Here is a 14,715-nt window from a genome sequence, read left to right on the forward strand (position 1 = left end):
AGTTGATTAAAAATCTTGTAAGCCCGTGCTATTGCACATCGCTCTCCCATCATTTGCTATAATGCCACAACTCTCATGGATGACCAGAAAATTGAGGGAAAACAGATGATTCCATATCCACCAGGACTTCAACAATGTCCCTCAATATAATTTGGACTTTTTGGATCAAAGCAATTAATTTTGAATATAACTTCAACCCCAATGAAGCTTGAAAACCAAATGGAATTCACAAGATTTCACTAACGAACATCTCACAAATACCCCGATACAGAACATCTGTGGCTTTAATCTTCCATAAAGTACAAAAGCAACCCTAAACCACAACTGCGCAACCATGGCGAAAATAAAAAAATTAAAATTTTCCATTGTATGGCCGTGGTCAACCACTTAAGAGCAGCACATTCTAGCGTAGCGCCAACCAGAGAGCAGGCTATACTAGATCCAGTAATGTGGAGACAGGACGAATTAAGGACTCATAGTAAAAGGCACCCCCCAGGTAGCAACGATCATAATATTATTGAATTTCACATTCAGTTTGAGGGAGGAGTGGACCCAAGACTGTGAAACTTAAATAAGAGCAATTATGAGGACATGAAGACAGAGCTGGATAAAGAATCTCACAGTGCAGAAGGGGCCATTCAGCCCATCAAGTCTGCACCGACACGTGAGAAACTGAACAAAACCAGCCTGGATGGAGGTCAGCAGCCGTAGTGTCATCTAGAGAATATGGCTGCAGTGCCAGAAAAGGCTCAAGGACCTCTTGAGATCTGCAAGGGTGAGTGTCCAACCATATCGGATATGGACCTAAATGCAAAGGGGTGAATGAAGTGGCTCAAATGTGGGGTTACCTAATGTATTGCCTAAGTGTAGAAGGTGGCATGATGCAGAGAAGCCATTACATGGCAACAGGAGTTTTGGTTTTGGGGAGGAAGGATGGTATTCTAGCACCTGTTAGCAGGCAAGGAGCATTGAAAATGTTAGTCACTGCCATAGTGCATGTTGGCCACACATATGAAGGCATGACTGCAGCACAGCATAATCAGTCATTCTAATGTCCCTTTTCATTTCCAGGAGAAGGCCGTGCATAGTACAGGAAAAGAGTCAGGACCGAAGGTGGTCAGCACCACCTGGCCATCCTCAGCCTACAAGAGGCGGTGGTCCTGGAGCTTAAGGCACATCCTTGGAGCCGATTGATTGGCCAAGGCAAGGTTGGAAATAGGCCTGGGAGTGGTGAAATTGCAAGTATTACATCCTTGTTCCACACCAAGTATTAGGACAGAACGCACACCGACGGGTATGTGCAAGTCAACTCTAAGGGATCGAAATACTGGTGAGTGCACATCACAGTCGCAAGGGCAGCAGCCAGAGACTGAGTTGGAGCAGGCCCAGATGCTGAGGCCCAATCGGAGGACGAACCTCTGGAGTCATCGATCAGGTGGCAGATGCTGGGTGTACAGCGTGAGGTACATGGAGCTGTGGCAGGGATTCCAGAGGGGTTGCGCACACTGCCATGAACACTGGAGGAGTCCATGAGCTCACTAGAGAGGCTGGTGACAGCCATGGAGGAACAAACCAGCAGCTCACCGATGGGATACTGGGTATGTGTGCTGAACTGCACTGCCTTGTCTGTGAGCCCCAGGCCTAGAACAAGAGGGGGACAAGGTGCTTGGAGACACATTCAGGTTCTGGTTCCTCTCAAGAAAGCAGAGAGGGCATATCGACCTGGCAGATGAGCAGCTGCTACCACCATCATGGAGCACCTCCCAGGACACATCTGCTGAGGACAGCCCCTCTTCCGCCCCTCAGATGCCAAAGTGCTGTGGCGAGAGATGAGCTTCCTGGCACTGTGAAGGAGACAACCAGTTCACACTCATCAAAGTCATCCCAGGAAGAAGGGCAGATGGTCAGCAGCCTGTCTGGCAGTGGGTGGGGGAAGGAAGCTTTATTTACCCGACAATTAATTTTGTAGGTACTCTATTTAAATAAGGAACAATGATAACCATAGTCAGCAAGATTTGAAGCTTCATGGGCAACTTCAATGGATTTCGAATCCATTGCCTTAATCACTCGGCCATGACTAAATGCACAATGAACCACACAGTATCGGAATAGCCCCAAACATTACATTGCTGTATTGTTTCCATCCCTCACTCCTCCTCAAACCTAAAAAGAAAAGAGGGAGGAAGAGGCAGTGCCTTCAGGAGTGCACCAGACCTGCCAGGGACACTCTTCTGAAAGTGGATTTTAAAGAAAAAGCAGCTGATTGGTGACTAAATCCTGGGAGCAGACTCGGAAGGAGGAGCACTGGAGCTGTGAGTATAAATCTAGCTTACCTCGGGGATTCACGGCCTTGTCTCCAGGGAGCAGACTCGGAGGGAGGAGCACCGGAGCGGTGATCTTGGGGCACAGAGTAACTGAAGCAAAACTGAAAAAGTGACATCACAGGAAAGCTGTGACCTGATTGGTTGGTAGGAAATCTGCACCAAATTTGAAAAAAAAACACTGCAAAGCTAATTAATAAATTAATTATCTAAGTCGAGATGGCTGGGCAGGTGATGTGCTGTAGCTGTATGATGTGGGAGCTGGCAGATCCCATTGTGAGCCACAGTGACCACATCTGCAGCAAGTGTTGGTTGCTGAAGGAACTCCGGCTCAGAATCGATGAGCTGGAGTCCGAGCTCCGGACGCTGCAGCACATCCAGGAGCGGGAGAGTTACCTGGACGCTTTATTTCAGGAGGCGGTCACACCCGTTAGATTAAGTACCTCAAGTTCAGTCAGTGGTCAGCAGGGTGTGACTGCAAGTGAGGCAGGTAGAGGGATCCTGTGTTCAGGAACAGAGGAGCCTCAGCTCTTGACCTTGTCCAACAGGTATTTGCTTCTTGTGTGGATGAGGAACAGGGCTGTAGGGAGGATGAGCCAGCTGGCCACGGCACCATGGCAGAGGAGGCCATTCAAGAGGGGAGAGCAAAAAGACAAGTGGTAGTTGTAGGGGATTCTATAATTAGGGGAATTGTTAGCATCCTTTGTAAGCAGGATCGAGAGTCCCGCATGGTATGTTGCCTGCCCGGTGCCAGGGTGAGGGACATCTCTGACCGGCTTGAAAGGATATTGGAGAGGGAGGGGGAGGATCCAGTTGTTGTGGTCCACGTCGGGACAAATAACTTAGGTAAGACTAGGAAAGAGGACCTGTTTTGGGGATTATCAGGAACTAAATTAAACAGCAGGTTCTCAAGGGTTATAATCTCTGGATTACTACCCGAGCCACGTGCAAATTGGCATAGGGACGCAAGAATAAGGGAAGTAAACACATGGCTAAAGGAGTGGTGCAGGAAAAAGGGGTTCCATTTCGTGGGGCACTGGCATCAGTATGGAAACAGAAGGGATCTGTACCATTGGGATGGTCTCCATCTGAACCGATTTGGGACCAACGTTCTAGCGAAAAGGGTAAAGAGGGTTGTCAACAGGACTTTAAATTAGAAAGTGGGGGGGAGGAAAGGGTAAAACTCCAAGAAGTATGACTAATGGGAAACAAAGCAGCAGGTTAGCTTGTGGGGGGATGGATTCAACTTCATGGAAAATTATGAAAAAACTGAAAAGAAAGGAGAGGTTATTAAAGTCTCCAGAACACAAAATAGAACAGAGTGTTTGGAAAGGGCTAGGAATTTAACTTCAAGCACATCAGATAAAGGGACAACAATGAGAAAGGGGACGGGAAATACAGGATGGAAGGTCTTCCGGACTGAATATTGAATTCAACAACTTTAGGTCGTGAGCTCCCTCCCCCATCCCCACCCCCTTTCTGTTTCCCCCTTCCTTTTTTTTTTCCAATAAATTATAAAGATTTTCCTTTTCCCACCTATTTCCATTATTAAAAAAACCCCACTAGAGCTATACCTTGAGTGCCCTACCATCCATTCTTAATTAGCACATTCGTTTAGATAATATCACCAACTTTAACTTTAACACCTATGTGTTCTATTGTACTATTGTCGTTGACATCTTTTGATGATCTGCTTCTATCACTGCTTGTTTGTCCCTACAACCACACCACCCCCCCCTCCACCTCTCTGTCTCTCTATCTCTCTGCCCCCCACACACACACCTTAAACCAGCTTATATTTCAGCTCTTTCCTGGACTCGAACTCAAGTTCTGTCGAAGGGTCATGAGGACTCGAAACGTCAACTCTTTTCTTCTCCGCCGATGCTGCCAGACCTGCTGAGTTTTTCCAGGTAATTCTGTTTTTGTTTTGGAAGGTGTTGTATCTGAATGCACGCAATATACGAAATAAGGTAAATGAGCTTGTGGTGCACATTGAAATTGGCAGGTATGATGTGGTGGGCATCACGGAGACATGGCTGCAAGGGGATCAGGACTGGGAACTAAATATCCAAGGATATACATCCTATCGAAAAGATAGGCAGGTTGGCAGAGGGGGTGGGGTTGCTTTGTTAGTAAGAAATTAAATTAAATCGATAGCAAGAAATGACGTAGGGTCAGACAATGTAGAATCTGTGTGGGTAGAGTTGAGGAACCGCAAAGGTGAAAAAAACCATAATGGGAGTTATGTACAAGCCTCCGAACAGTAGTCAGGATGTGGGGCACAAGATACTTCAGGGGATAGAAAAGGCATGTAAGAAAGGCAAGGTTACAATGATCATGGGGGATTTCAATATGCAGGTAGACTGGGAAAATCAGGTTGGTAGTGGATCCCAAGAAAAGTAATTTCTGGAACATCTACAAGATGGCTTTTTGGAGCAGCTTGTGGTGGAGCCCACTAGGGAACAGGCAATTCTAGAGTTAGTGATGTGTAATGAGGCAGATTTGATAAGGGAGCTTAAAATGAAGTAACCCTTAGGAGGAAGTGACCATAAAATGATAGAATTTACCCTGCAATTTGAGAGGAAAAAGCTGCAATCAGATGCAACGGTATTACAGTTGAATAAAGGCAACTACAGAGGCATGAGGGAGCAGCTGCCAGAATTTACCCTGCAATTTGAGAGGAAAAAGTTGCAATCAGATGTAACGGTATTACAGTTGAATAAAGACAACTACAGAGGCATGAGGGAGGAGCTGGCTAGAATTGACTGAGAGATGAGCCTAGCAGGAAAGAAAGTGGAACAGCAATGGCAGGAGTTTCTGGGAGTAATTTGGGAGACACAGCAAAAATTCATCCCTAGGAAGAAGAAGCATACTAAAGGGAGGACGAGGCAACCACGGCTGACAAGGGAAGTCAGGGACAGCATAAAAGCTAAAGAGAAAGCATACAATGCGGCGAAGACCAGTGGGAAACCAGGGGATTGGGAAGCCTACAAAGGCCAATAGAAGACAACTAAAAAAGAAATAAGGAGGGAGAAGATTAAATATGAGGGTAAACAATCAGTGATATAAAAGAAGATTGCAAGAGTTTTTTTAGATATATACAAGGATAAGAGAGGCAAAAGTGGACATTGGGCCGCTGGAAAATGACGCTGGAGAAGTAGTAGTGGGGAACAAAGAAATGGCGGAGGAACTGAATAGGTACTTTGTGTCAGTCTTCACAGTGGAAACCACGAGTAACATCCCCAAAGTTCAAGAGAGTCGGGGGGCAGAGGTGAGTATGGTGGCCATTACCAAGGAGAAGGTGCTAGGAAAACTGAAATTTCTGAAGGTGGATACATCACCTGGGCCAGATGGATTACACCCCAGGGTTCTGAAGGAGACAGCTGAAGAGATAGTGGAGGCATTAGTGGTGATCTTTCAGGAATCATTGGAGTCAGGTAGGGTCCCAGAGGACTGAAAAATCGCTAATGTAACCCCCCCTGTTTAAGAAGGGAGTGAGGCAAAAGACAGGAAATTACAGGCCGATTAGCCTGACCTCAGTCGTTGGTAAGATTGGTAAGGATGAGATTCAGAATACTTGGAAGTGCATGGTAAAATAGGGCAAAGTCAGCATGGTTTCATCAAGGGGAGGTCATGCCTGACAAATCTGTTAGAATTCTTTGAGGAGGTAATGAGTAGGTTAGACAAAGGAGAGCCAATGGATGTTATCTACTTGGACTTCCAGAAGGCCTTTGACAAGGTGCCGCACAGGATGCTGCTCAGTAAGATAAGAGCCCATGGTGTTAGAGGCAAGGTACCAGCATGGATAGAAGATTGGCTGTCTGGTAGGAGGCAGAGAGTGGGGATAAGGGGGTCCTTCTCAGGATGGTGGCTGGTGACTAGTGGAGTTCCGCAGGGGTCAGTGTTGGGACCACAACTTTTCACTTTATACATTAATGATCTAGATGAAAGAACTGAGGGCATCCTGGCTAAGTTTGCAGATGATACAAAGATAGGTGGAAGGACAGGTAGTATTGAGGAGGCGGGGAAGGTGCAGAAGGATTTGGACAAGTTAGGAGAATGGGCAAAGAAGTGTCAGATGGAATACAGTGTGGGGAACTGAGGTCATGCACTTTGGTAGGAAGAATAGAGGCATAGACTAGTTTCTAAATGGGGAGAGAATTCAAAACTCTGGAGTGCAAGGGGACTTGGGAGTCCTAGTCCAGGATTCTCTTAAGGTTAACTTGCAGGTTGAGTCGGTAGTTAGGAAGGCAAATGCAATGTTGGCATTTATTTCGACAAGACTAGAATATGAAAGCAGTGATGTGCTGCTGAGACTTTATAAGGCTCTGGTCAGACCACATTTAGAATATTGAGAGCAATTTTAGGCCCCGTATCTCAAGAAGGATGTTCTGGCCCTGGAGAGGGTCCAGAGGAGGTTCACAAGAACAATCCCAGGAATGAACGGCTTAACATATAAGGAACATTTGAGGACTCTGGGTCTATACTCGATGGAGTTTAGAAGGATGAGGGAAAATCTGATTGAAACTTACAGAATACTGAAAGGTCTGGATAGAGTGGACGTGGAGAAGATGTTTCCATTAGTAGGAGAGACTAGGACCCGAGGGCACAGCCTCAGAGTAAAGGGAAAACCTTTTAGAACAGAGATGAGGAGAAACTTCTTTAGCCAGAAAGTGGTGAATCTATGGAATTCATTGCCACAGAAGGCTGTGGAGGCCAGGCCTTGAGTGTATTTAAGACCGAGATAGATATATTCTCGATTGGTAAGGGGATCAAAGGTTACGGAGAGAAGGTGGGAGAATGGGGTTGAGAAACTTATCAGCCATGATTGAATGGCGAAGCAGACTTGATGGGCCGAATGGCCTAATTTCTGCTCCTATGTCTTATGGCTTATAGTTATTGTCTATCATCCGGAAACGAATCAAGAAATCACATTAGACACATGTGAGTTCACACTGATGATTTTCATATGCGTTTTTTGATTCATGATATTAATTACGCTATTAAATGAGTGGTCTTTGAACATGATGTTATTGTGTTATCAATATTATCTGCAAGAATCGAAGGTTTTGATTTGGATAGATTAGACGGTGTAATGGTGGTTTGTCTTCATATGGGTCCCTCCGCGCAGCATTATTTGTTGACTGTACATTCCCCTTACCAGACCAGGCCCCAGTATTCATTAGAGGGAGATAAGACGAGAAGGTGGCAAGGACCAAGGTGTTGTTGTATTGCAGACACATTGCTTATGGAATCTTCTCATTGCAAGTGAATCTCGTCTCCCTGGCAGCCATACCCTCACACGGACCAGCAGACACATCTGGCTGGTATAGCTCACCCTCCTTTTCATCAGTCACCATCATCAGGGCTATCTCCATCAAATTGTCCTCTGCCAGGGCTTCCCCTCTCTGCAGGTCAGGTTGTGCAACACACAGCATACCACGACCATAGGTGGCATTCTACCAGGTGCATGTTGCCAAGCGCCACCTGATGTGATAAGACACCGGAATCAAATTTTGAACAGACCAATGGTCGGCTCAGTGATGGCTCTAGCGGACAAGTGACTTTCATTGTACCTCCTCTCAGTGTCCACCAAGGGTTCCATACCAGTTTTATCAGCCATCTCCTTAGAGGGCATCCTCTGTCCCCTAGAGGCCAACCATCCAAAGGTTATGGCCCATTGAACATCCTGGCACTTCAGACTGCCTCAGCATGTAGGCATCGCGGCTGTTTCCCAGAAAGCGTGCACAGACCTTCATGATGTGCTGCCTTTGGTGGCTGCACACTAAGGAAATGATCACAGAATCACAGAGTGCAGAAGAGGTCCGTCAGCCCATTGAGTCTGCACCGACACGTGAGAAACACCTGACCTACCTACCTAATCCCATTTGGCCCATAGCCTTGAACGTTATAACGTGCCAAGTGCTCATCCAGGTACTTCTTAAAGAATGTAAGGCAACCCACCTCCACCACCCTCCCAGGCAGCACATTCCAGGCTGTCACCACCCTCTCAGTAAAAAAGTTTTTCCTCACCTCCCCCTAAACCTCCTGCCCCTCACCTTGAACTTATGTCCCCATGTGACTGACCCTTCAACTAAGGGGAACAGCTGCTCCCTATTCACCCTGTCCATGCCACTCATAATCTTGTACACCTCAATCAGGTCGCCCCTCAATCTTCTCTGCTCCAACGAAAAAAACCAAGTCTATCTAACCTCTCTTCATAACTTAAAATGTTTTATCTCAGCCAACATCCTGGTGAATCTCCTCTGCACCCCCTCCAGTGCAATCACATCCTTCCCATAATGTGGTGATCAGAACTGCACACAGTACTCCAGCTGTGGCCTCACCAAGGTTCTATACAACTCCAACATGATCTCCCTACTTTTGTAATCTATGCCTCGATTGATAAAGGCAAGTGTCCCATTTGCCTTTTTCACCCCCCACTAACATGCCTCTCCGCCTTCAGAGATCTATGGACATACACACCAAGATCCCTTTTGTTCCTCAGAACTTCCTAGTCTCATGCCGTTCATTGAATACTTCCTTGTCAAATTACTCCTTCCAAAGTGTATCACCTCACACTTTTCAGGGTTAAATTCCATCTGCCACTTATCTGCCCATTTGACCATCCCGTCTATATCTTCCTGTAGCCCAAGACAACTCAACGTCACTGTTAACTACCCGGCCAATCTTTGTGTCATCTGCAAATTTACTAATCCTACCCTCCACATAGTCATCTATGCCGTTTATATAAATGACAAATAATAGGGGACCCAGCACAGATCCCTGTGGTACGCCACTGGACACTGGCTTCCAGTCACTAAAGCATCCTTCTGTCAGCACCCTCTGTCTCCTACAACCAAGCCAATTTTGAATCCATCTGATCAAATTATAAGTCTCCCATGTGAGACCTTGTCAAAGGCTTTGCTGAAATCCATATAAATTACATCAATTGCACTACCCTCATCTACATACCTGGTCACCTCCTCAAAAAATTCAATCAAATTTGTTAGGCATGACCTCCCTCTGACAAAGCCATGCTGACTATCCCTGATCAAACCATGCCTCTCCAAATGGAGATATATTCTCTCCTTCAGAATTTTCTCCAATAGTTTCCCTACCACTGACATGAGACTCACTGACCTGTAGTTCCCTGGCTTCTCTCTACAACCCTACAACCTTCTTAAATAGCAGAACCACATTAGCTGTTCTCCAGTCCTCTGGCACCTCGCCTGTGGCCAGAGTGGAATTAAAAATTTGGGACAAAGCCCCTGCGATCTCCTCCCTTGCCTCCCCCAGCAGTCTGGGACACAAATCACCCGGATCTGGAGATATGTCCACTTAAGCCTGCCTTGTCATTCCCTATATCAATTTGCTCAAGAACCTCACAGTCTCTCTCCCTGAGTTCCATGCCTTCAGCCTCATTCACTTGGGTGAAGACGGATGTGAAGTATTCATTCAACACACTACCAACATCATCTGGTTCCACCCATAGATTGCCCCCTTGGTCCCTAATGGGCCATACTCTTTCCCTGGTTATCCTCTTCTCATTGACATACTTCGAATATCTTGGGATTTTCCCTACTTTTACCAGCCAGAGCTTTCTTTGCTCTCCTCATTGCTTTCTTAAGCTCCACCTTGCAATTTCTGTACTCCGCTAATACCTCCGCTAATTTGCTCCACCTGTACCTGCTAAAAGCCTCTCTTTTCCTTCTCATTGTATCCTGAATCTCTCTGGTCATTCATGGTTCTCTGGGCTTGTTACTCCTTCCTGTCACCCTAGAGGGAACATGTTAAACCTCTACCCTCCCCATTTCCTTTTTGAACGCCTCCCTTTGAGCTTCTCTAGATTTCCCCACAAGTAGCTGTTCCCAGCCTACTTTGGCCAGATCCTGCCTAATTTTACTAAAATCCATTCTACCCCCACCCCCCTCCCCCAATCCAAAACATTTTTTTGCAACTTGTCTATTTGTTTGTCCATAACAAGCTTAAATTGTACCATGTTGTGGTCGCTATCACTAAAATGCTCCCCCACAGCCACCTGTCCGATTTCATTCCCCAGAATTAGACCCAGGACTGCGCTGTCCCTTGTTGGACCCTCTACATATTGACCTAAATTGACACATTTCAAGAAATCCACTCCAGCCAAACCCTTAACACTATAAAAACAGAATTACCTGGAAAAACTCAGCAGGTCTGGCAGCATCGGCGGAGAAGAAAAGAGTTGACGTTTCGAGTCCTCATGACCCTTCGACAGAACTTGAGTTCGAGTCCAAGAAAGAGTTGAAATATAAGCTGGTTTAAGGTGTGTGTGTGTTGGGGGCGGAGAGATAGAGAGACAGAGAGGTGGAGGGGCGGGGGGGTGTGGTTGTAGGGACAAACAAGCAGTGATAGAAGCAGATCATCAAAAGATGTCAACGACAATAGTACAATAGAACACATAGGTGTTAAAGTTAAAGTTGGTGATATTATCTAAACGAATGTGGTAACCTCCCTGTCGCTTGCCATTTTAACACTCCACCCTGCTCTCTTGCCCACGTGTCTGTCCTTGGCTTGCTGCATTGTTCCAGTGAAGCCCAACGCAAACTGGAGGACCAACACCTTATCTTCCGACTAGGGACTTTACAGCCTTCCGGACTGAATATTGAATTCAACAACTTTAGGTCGTGAGCTCCCTCCCCCATCCCCACCCCCTTTCTGTTTCCCCCTTCCTTTTTTTTTCCAATAAATTATAAAGATTTTCCTTTTCCCACCTATTTCCATTATAAAAAAAAAACCCCACTAGAGCTATACCTTGAGTGCCCTACCATCCATTCTTAATTAGCACATTCGTTTAGATATCACCAACTTTAACTTTAACACCTATGTGTTCTATTGTACTATTGTCGTTGACATCTTTTGATGATCTGCTTCTATCACTGCTTGTTTGTCCCTACAACCACACCACCACCCCCCCTCCACTTCTCTTGTCTCTCTATCTCTCCGCCCCCCACACACACACCTTAAACCAGCTTATATTTCAACTCTTTCTTGGACTCGAACTCAAGTTCTGTCGAAGGGTCATGAGGACTCGAAACGTCAACTCTTTTCTTCTCCGCCGATGCTGCCAGACCTGCTGAGTTTTTCCAGCTAATTCTGTTTTTGTTTTGGATTTCCAGCATCCGCAGTTTTTTTGTTTTTATCCCTTAACACTATGCCTATCCCAATTAATGTTGGAAAAGTTGAAATCACCTAACATAATTAACCTATTGTTATTGTTTTTACACACCTCCGCAAATTATGCACATATTTGCTCTTCAATTTCCTTTGACTATCTGGGGGTCTATAATAAACTAACAATGCGGCTACCCCTTTTTTATTCCTAAGCTCTACCCACAAAGCTTCATTTGATGCCCTCTCCAAGATATCATCTCTCCTTACTGCAGTAATTGACTCCTTAACTAATAATGCAATGCCTCCTCCTCTTTTACCACCTCCCCTGAAGATTCTATATCCTGGAATGTTGAGCTGCCAATCCTGCCCCTCCTTCAACCACGTTTCAGTGATGGCTCCAATATCACAATTCCACATGTCAATCCTCACCCTTAACTCATCCGTTTTACCTGTAATACTCCTGGCATTAGAGGCCATCCAGCCTTGCCTTACTCCCTTGAATCTTAATGCAGCTATACACCCTCTGACTTGATTGTTTTACTGTATTATGATGTGTCCCTATTCTGCTAACATTGTTACCCCTCCCCCTTCCGAATTAGTTTAAACTCCTCCCAACAGCACTAGCAAACCCGCCCGCAGGATGTTAGTCCCGCTCTGGTTCAGATGTAGAGTGCCCCACTTGTACAGGTCCCACCTTTCTCAGAAACGGTCCCAGTGATCCAAGAATCGAAAACCCTTCCTCCTGCACCAACTCTTAAGCCACATATTCACCTGTGCTATTCTTTTTCTGAGCACGATAACACGTGGCCAGAGATCACAACCTGAGAACTCCTGCATTTTAGTCTACTGCCTAACTCCCTGAATTCTTGATGCAAGACCTCATCCCTCTTTCTACCTATGTCATTGGTACTAACATGTACCATGACCTCTGCCTTAGCACCCTCCCCCTTCAGGATGCCCTGCAGCCGTTCAGTGACATCCCGGACCCGGGCACCAGGGAGGCAACACACCATCCTGGAGTCACATTGATGGCCACAGTAGCGCCTATCTGTTCCCCTGACTATAGAATCCCCTATTACTATTGCTCTTCCTCCCCTCCTGTACAGGCAGGCTGCTTGTGGTGCCAGAAGCTTGGCTCTGACTGCACTCCTGGAGGAACCAGCGCCCAAATCAGCCTCCAAAATGGAATGCTGATTGGCGAGCGGGACCCCACTGTGGAACCTGAACTAACTGCCTGTTTCTCTTGCACTGCCTGGTGGTCACCCATCCCCTTCCTTCCTCAAGTCCCTTCAGCTGCAGTGTGACCACCTCTCTAAACGTGCTATCTACAATGCTCTCAGACCCGCTGATGCTCCAGTGTCCCCATCCGCCGTTCCAGCTCTGAAACCCGAGCTTCCAGGAGCTGCAGCTGGACACACTTCTTGCACACATGCTGGTCCCAAGCACTGGAAATGTTCCCGGCTTCCCACATGGAGCACACCACGGCTTTGAGCTCTCCTGCCATGACTTATCCCTTTAAATTAAACCTTTTAAATCAATTACTCTAGGGTCCTTCTTTCCTGATCTTTGTTACTACAGAATATACAAACTATAAACCACAAAAAGACCTTAAAGCATAAGCGATAAAAGTAGTAAATACTTACCCGACCTTACCCACTACTTACCAGTCATTCCTTTCCCTTGTAGCCTCTACTGCTGCAACAGGGCAAGACCACTCTCTGAAGATTTAAGAAGTTGGATAGCTTCCGATATTCTTTCCTGTTTACAAATGCCCCTGTTTGTCCAGAGGGCACTTTAATGGCCACATGCAAGTCTATTATGCCCTGCACCTTTGGAAGACCAGGGATACTGTCAAAGGCTCTGTCTCTTTCAGCCTGACTGGCGCTGTCATCAGTAAATGAAATAAATTCATGAGAATGCCTGAACAGGGCAACTGTCACCACCTTAATGCAGTGGTGTGTGGCCAACAGAGATCCCACACAGGTCTCCTGATGACGCCTGGAAGCCTGTGTCAAAAGAATTCAGGGCCACTATGACCTTCAAGGCCACAAGGCATCAGATGCCCACCTACACAATTCCATACAGTATTGGCAGCCAGTATGTAACAGATTGTTGTGACCATTTCCCCTAACAGTCCAAGTCTTGGGAGCCAGTGGCACTCCGTCATTTGCAATATGTGAGCCCTGGCCGATAGATACTATTGGCTGGATACTGCCTTCTCCTCCATCTGTCTGGCAGCTGCTGTTGTCTCTCCTCTACAGACCCTTGCTCAGCATCAGGTAAGCCAGCTGGCTGGACCACAGGGTGCACCTGTCCTTGGAGAGCTGCCCTCCTCCATCTCTCCCCCTCACTGGAGGAGGAGCCTCCCATAAAATGGACCATTCCCAATAGGTACAGCGATATTCACAAATGCTGCAGTGCACAATTTTGGTGCACCACTTCCTGGCTGTTCCTTATCCTTCAGGAAATGGCCTAATGGGAGTTCTAACTTGAGGGAAAAATAAATGTAACCACAATACCAAGTCTCCCTGACCTGTCCTGGCAATGTCAGCCACAGTGAATCCTGTAGCCTTTATACCCACCTTTGCAGCACTTCCCAATGGAAAACATAACTCCCACTGAACGCATTTCCCGTGCACTCTCCGCATTATGGCATGGCCAACATATCATTCAGGTCAATTGGTCTTGTTAACAAGCTCAATTGCCCTTTCATGAGTTTATTAAAAATGGCAGACGGGCCACCAATTTTGGCACCCGCCTGACTTCCGTATTCTGGGAAACCGTTGTGTTGATATCAAATTTGCAACCACACATCACTCTGGATTTTAGGCATGTGTGGGACAGCAGCAATCCTAACTTTTGCATGCAAAATTCAGACCGTAGTATAGCTCCACACCTACATTTGCCATATGAGAGACTACTTATTTGTTCGACAGTTCCAGTAACTCAGGGATTTCATATAGCAGTGCCTCAGTTTGTTATCCCTGTTAAATGGTCACTCATTTCTCTCTTGGATAACCACAATGTGAAGAGTATTATCCAGAAACAACTCATCCTTTTGGAAGCTGCAGAGTGTGACCACTTATTTCTCAAGCCCAATGAAGCTCCACTTCAATTTTCTGACCAAGTTTAATGGACTGCTCTAGAATACAGTGAGAAGCCATGGTGAGAACATTGTGAGGGTTCACTGCACTGCCACAGTCTTTCTGCCAAACAAAGAAGTGATGATATGGTGTTGGCC

General features: G+C 46.3%; 1 protein-coding gene across 2 annotated transcripts in view; it reads right to left on the reverse strand.

Moving 5' to 3' along the window:
* The window catches only part of ubxn7 (UBX domain protein 7), a 119,193-nt gene that overhangs the window by 90,005 nt on the left and 14,473 nt on the right, over positions 1–14,715 (reverse strand). The window lies entirely within an intron of this gene.

Source organism: Carcharodon carcharias, chromosome 2 (assembly GCF_017639515.1).
Source record: "Carcharodon carcharias isolate sCarCar2 chromosome 2, sCarCar2.pri, whole genome shotgun sequence".
Lineage (NCBI taxonomy): Eukaryota > Metazoa > Chordata > Chondrichthyes > Lamniformes > Lamnidae > Carcharodon > Carcharodon carcharias.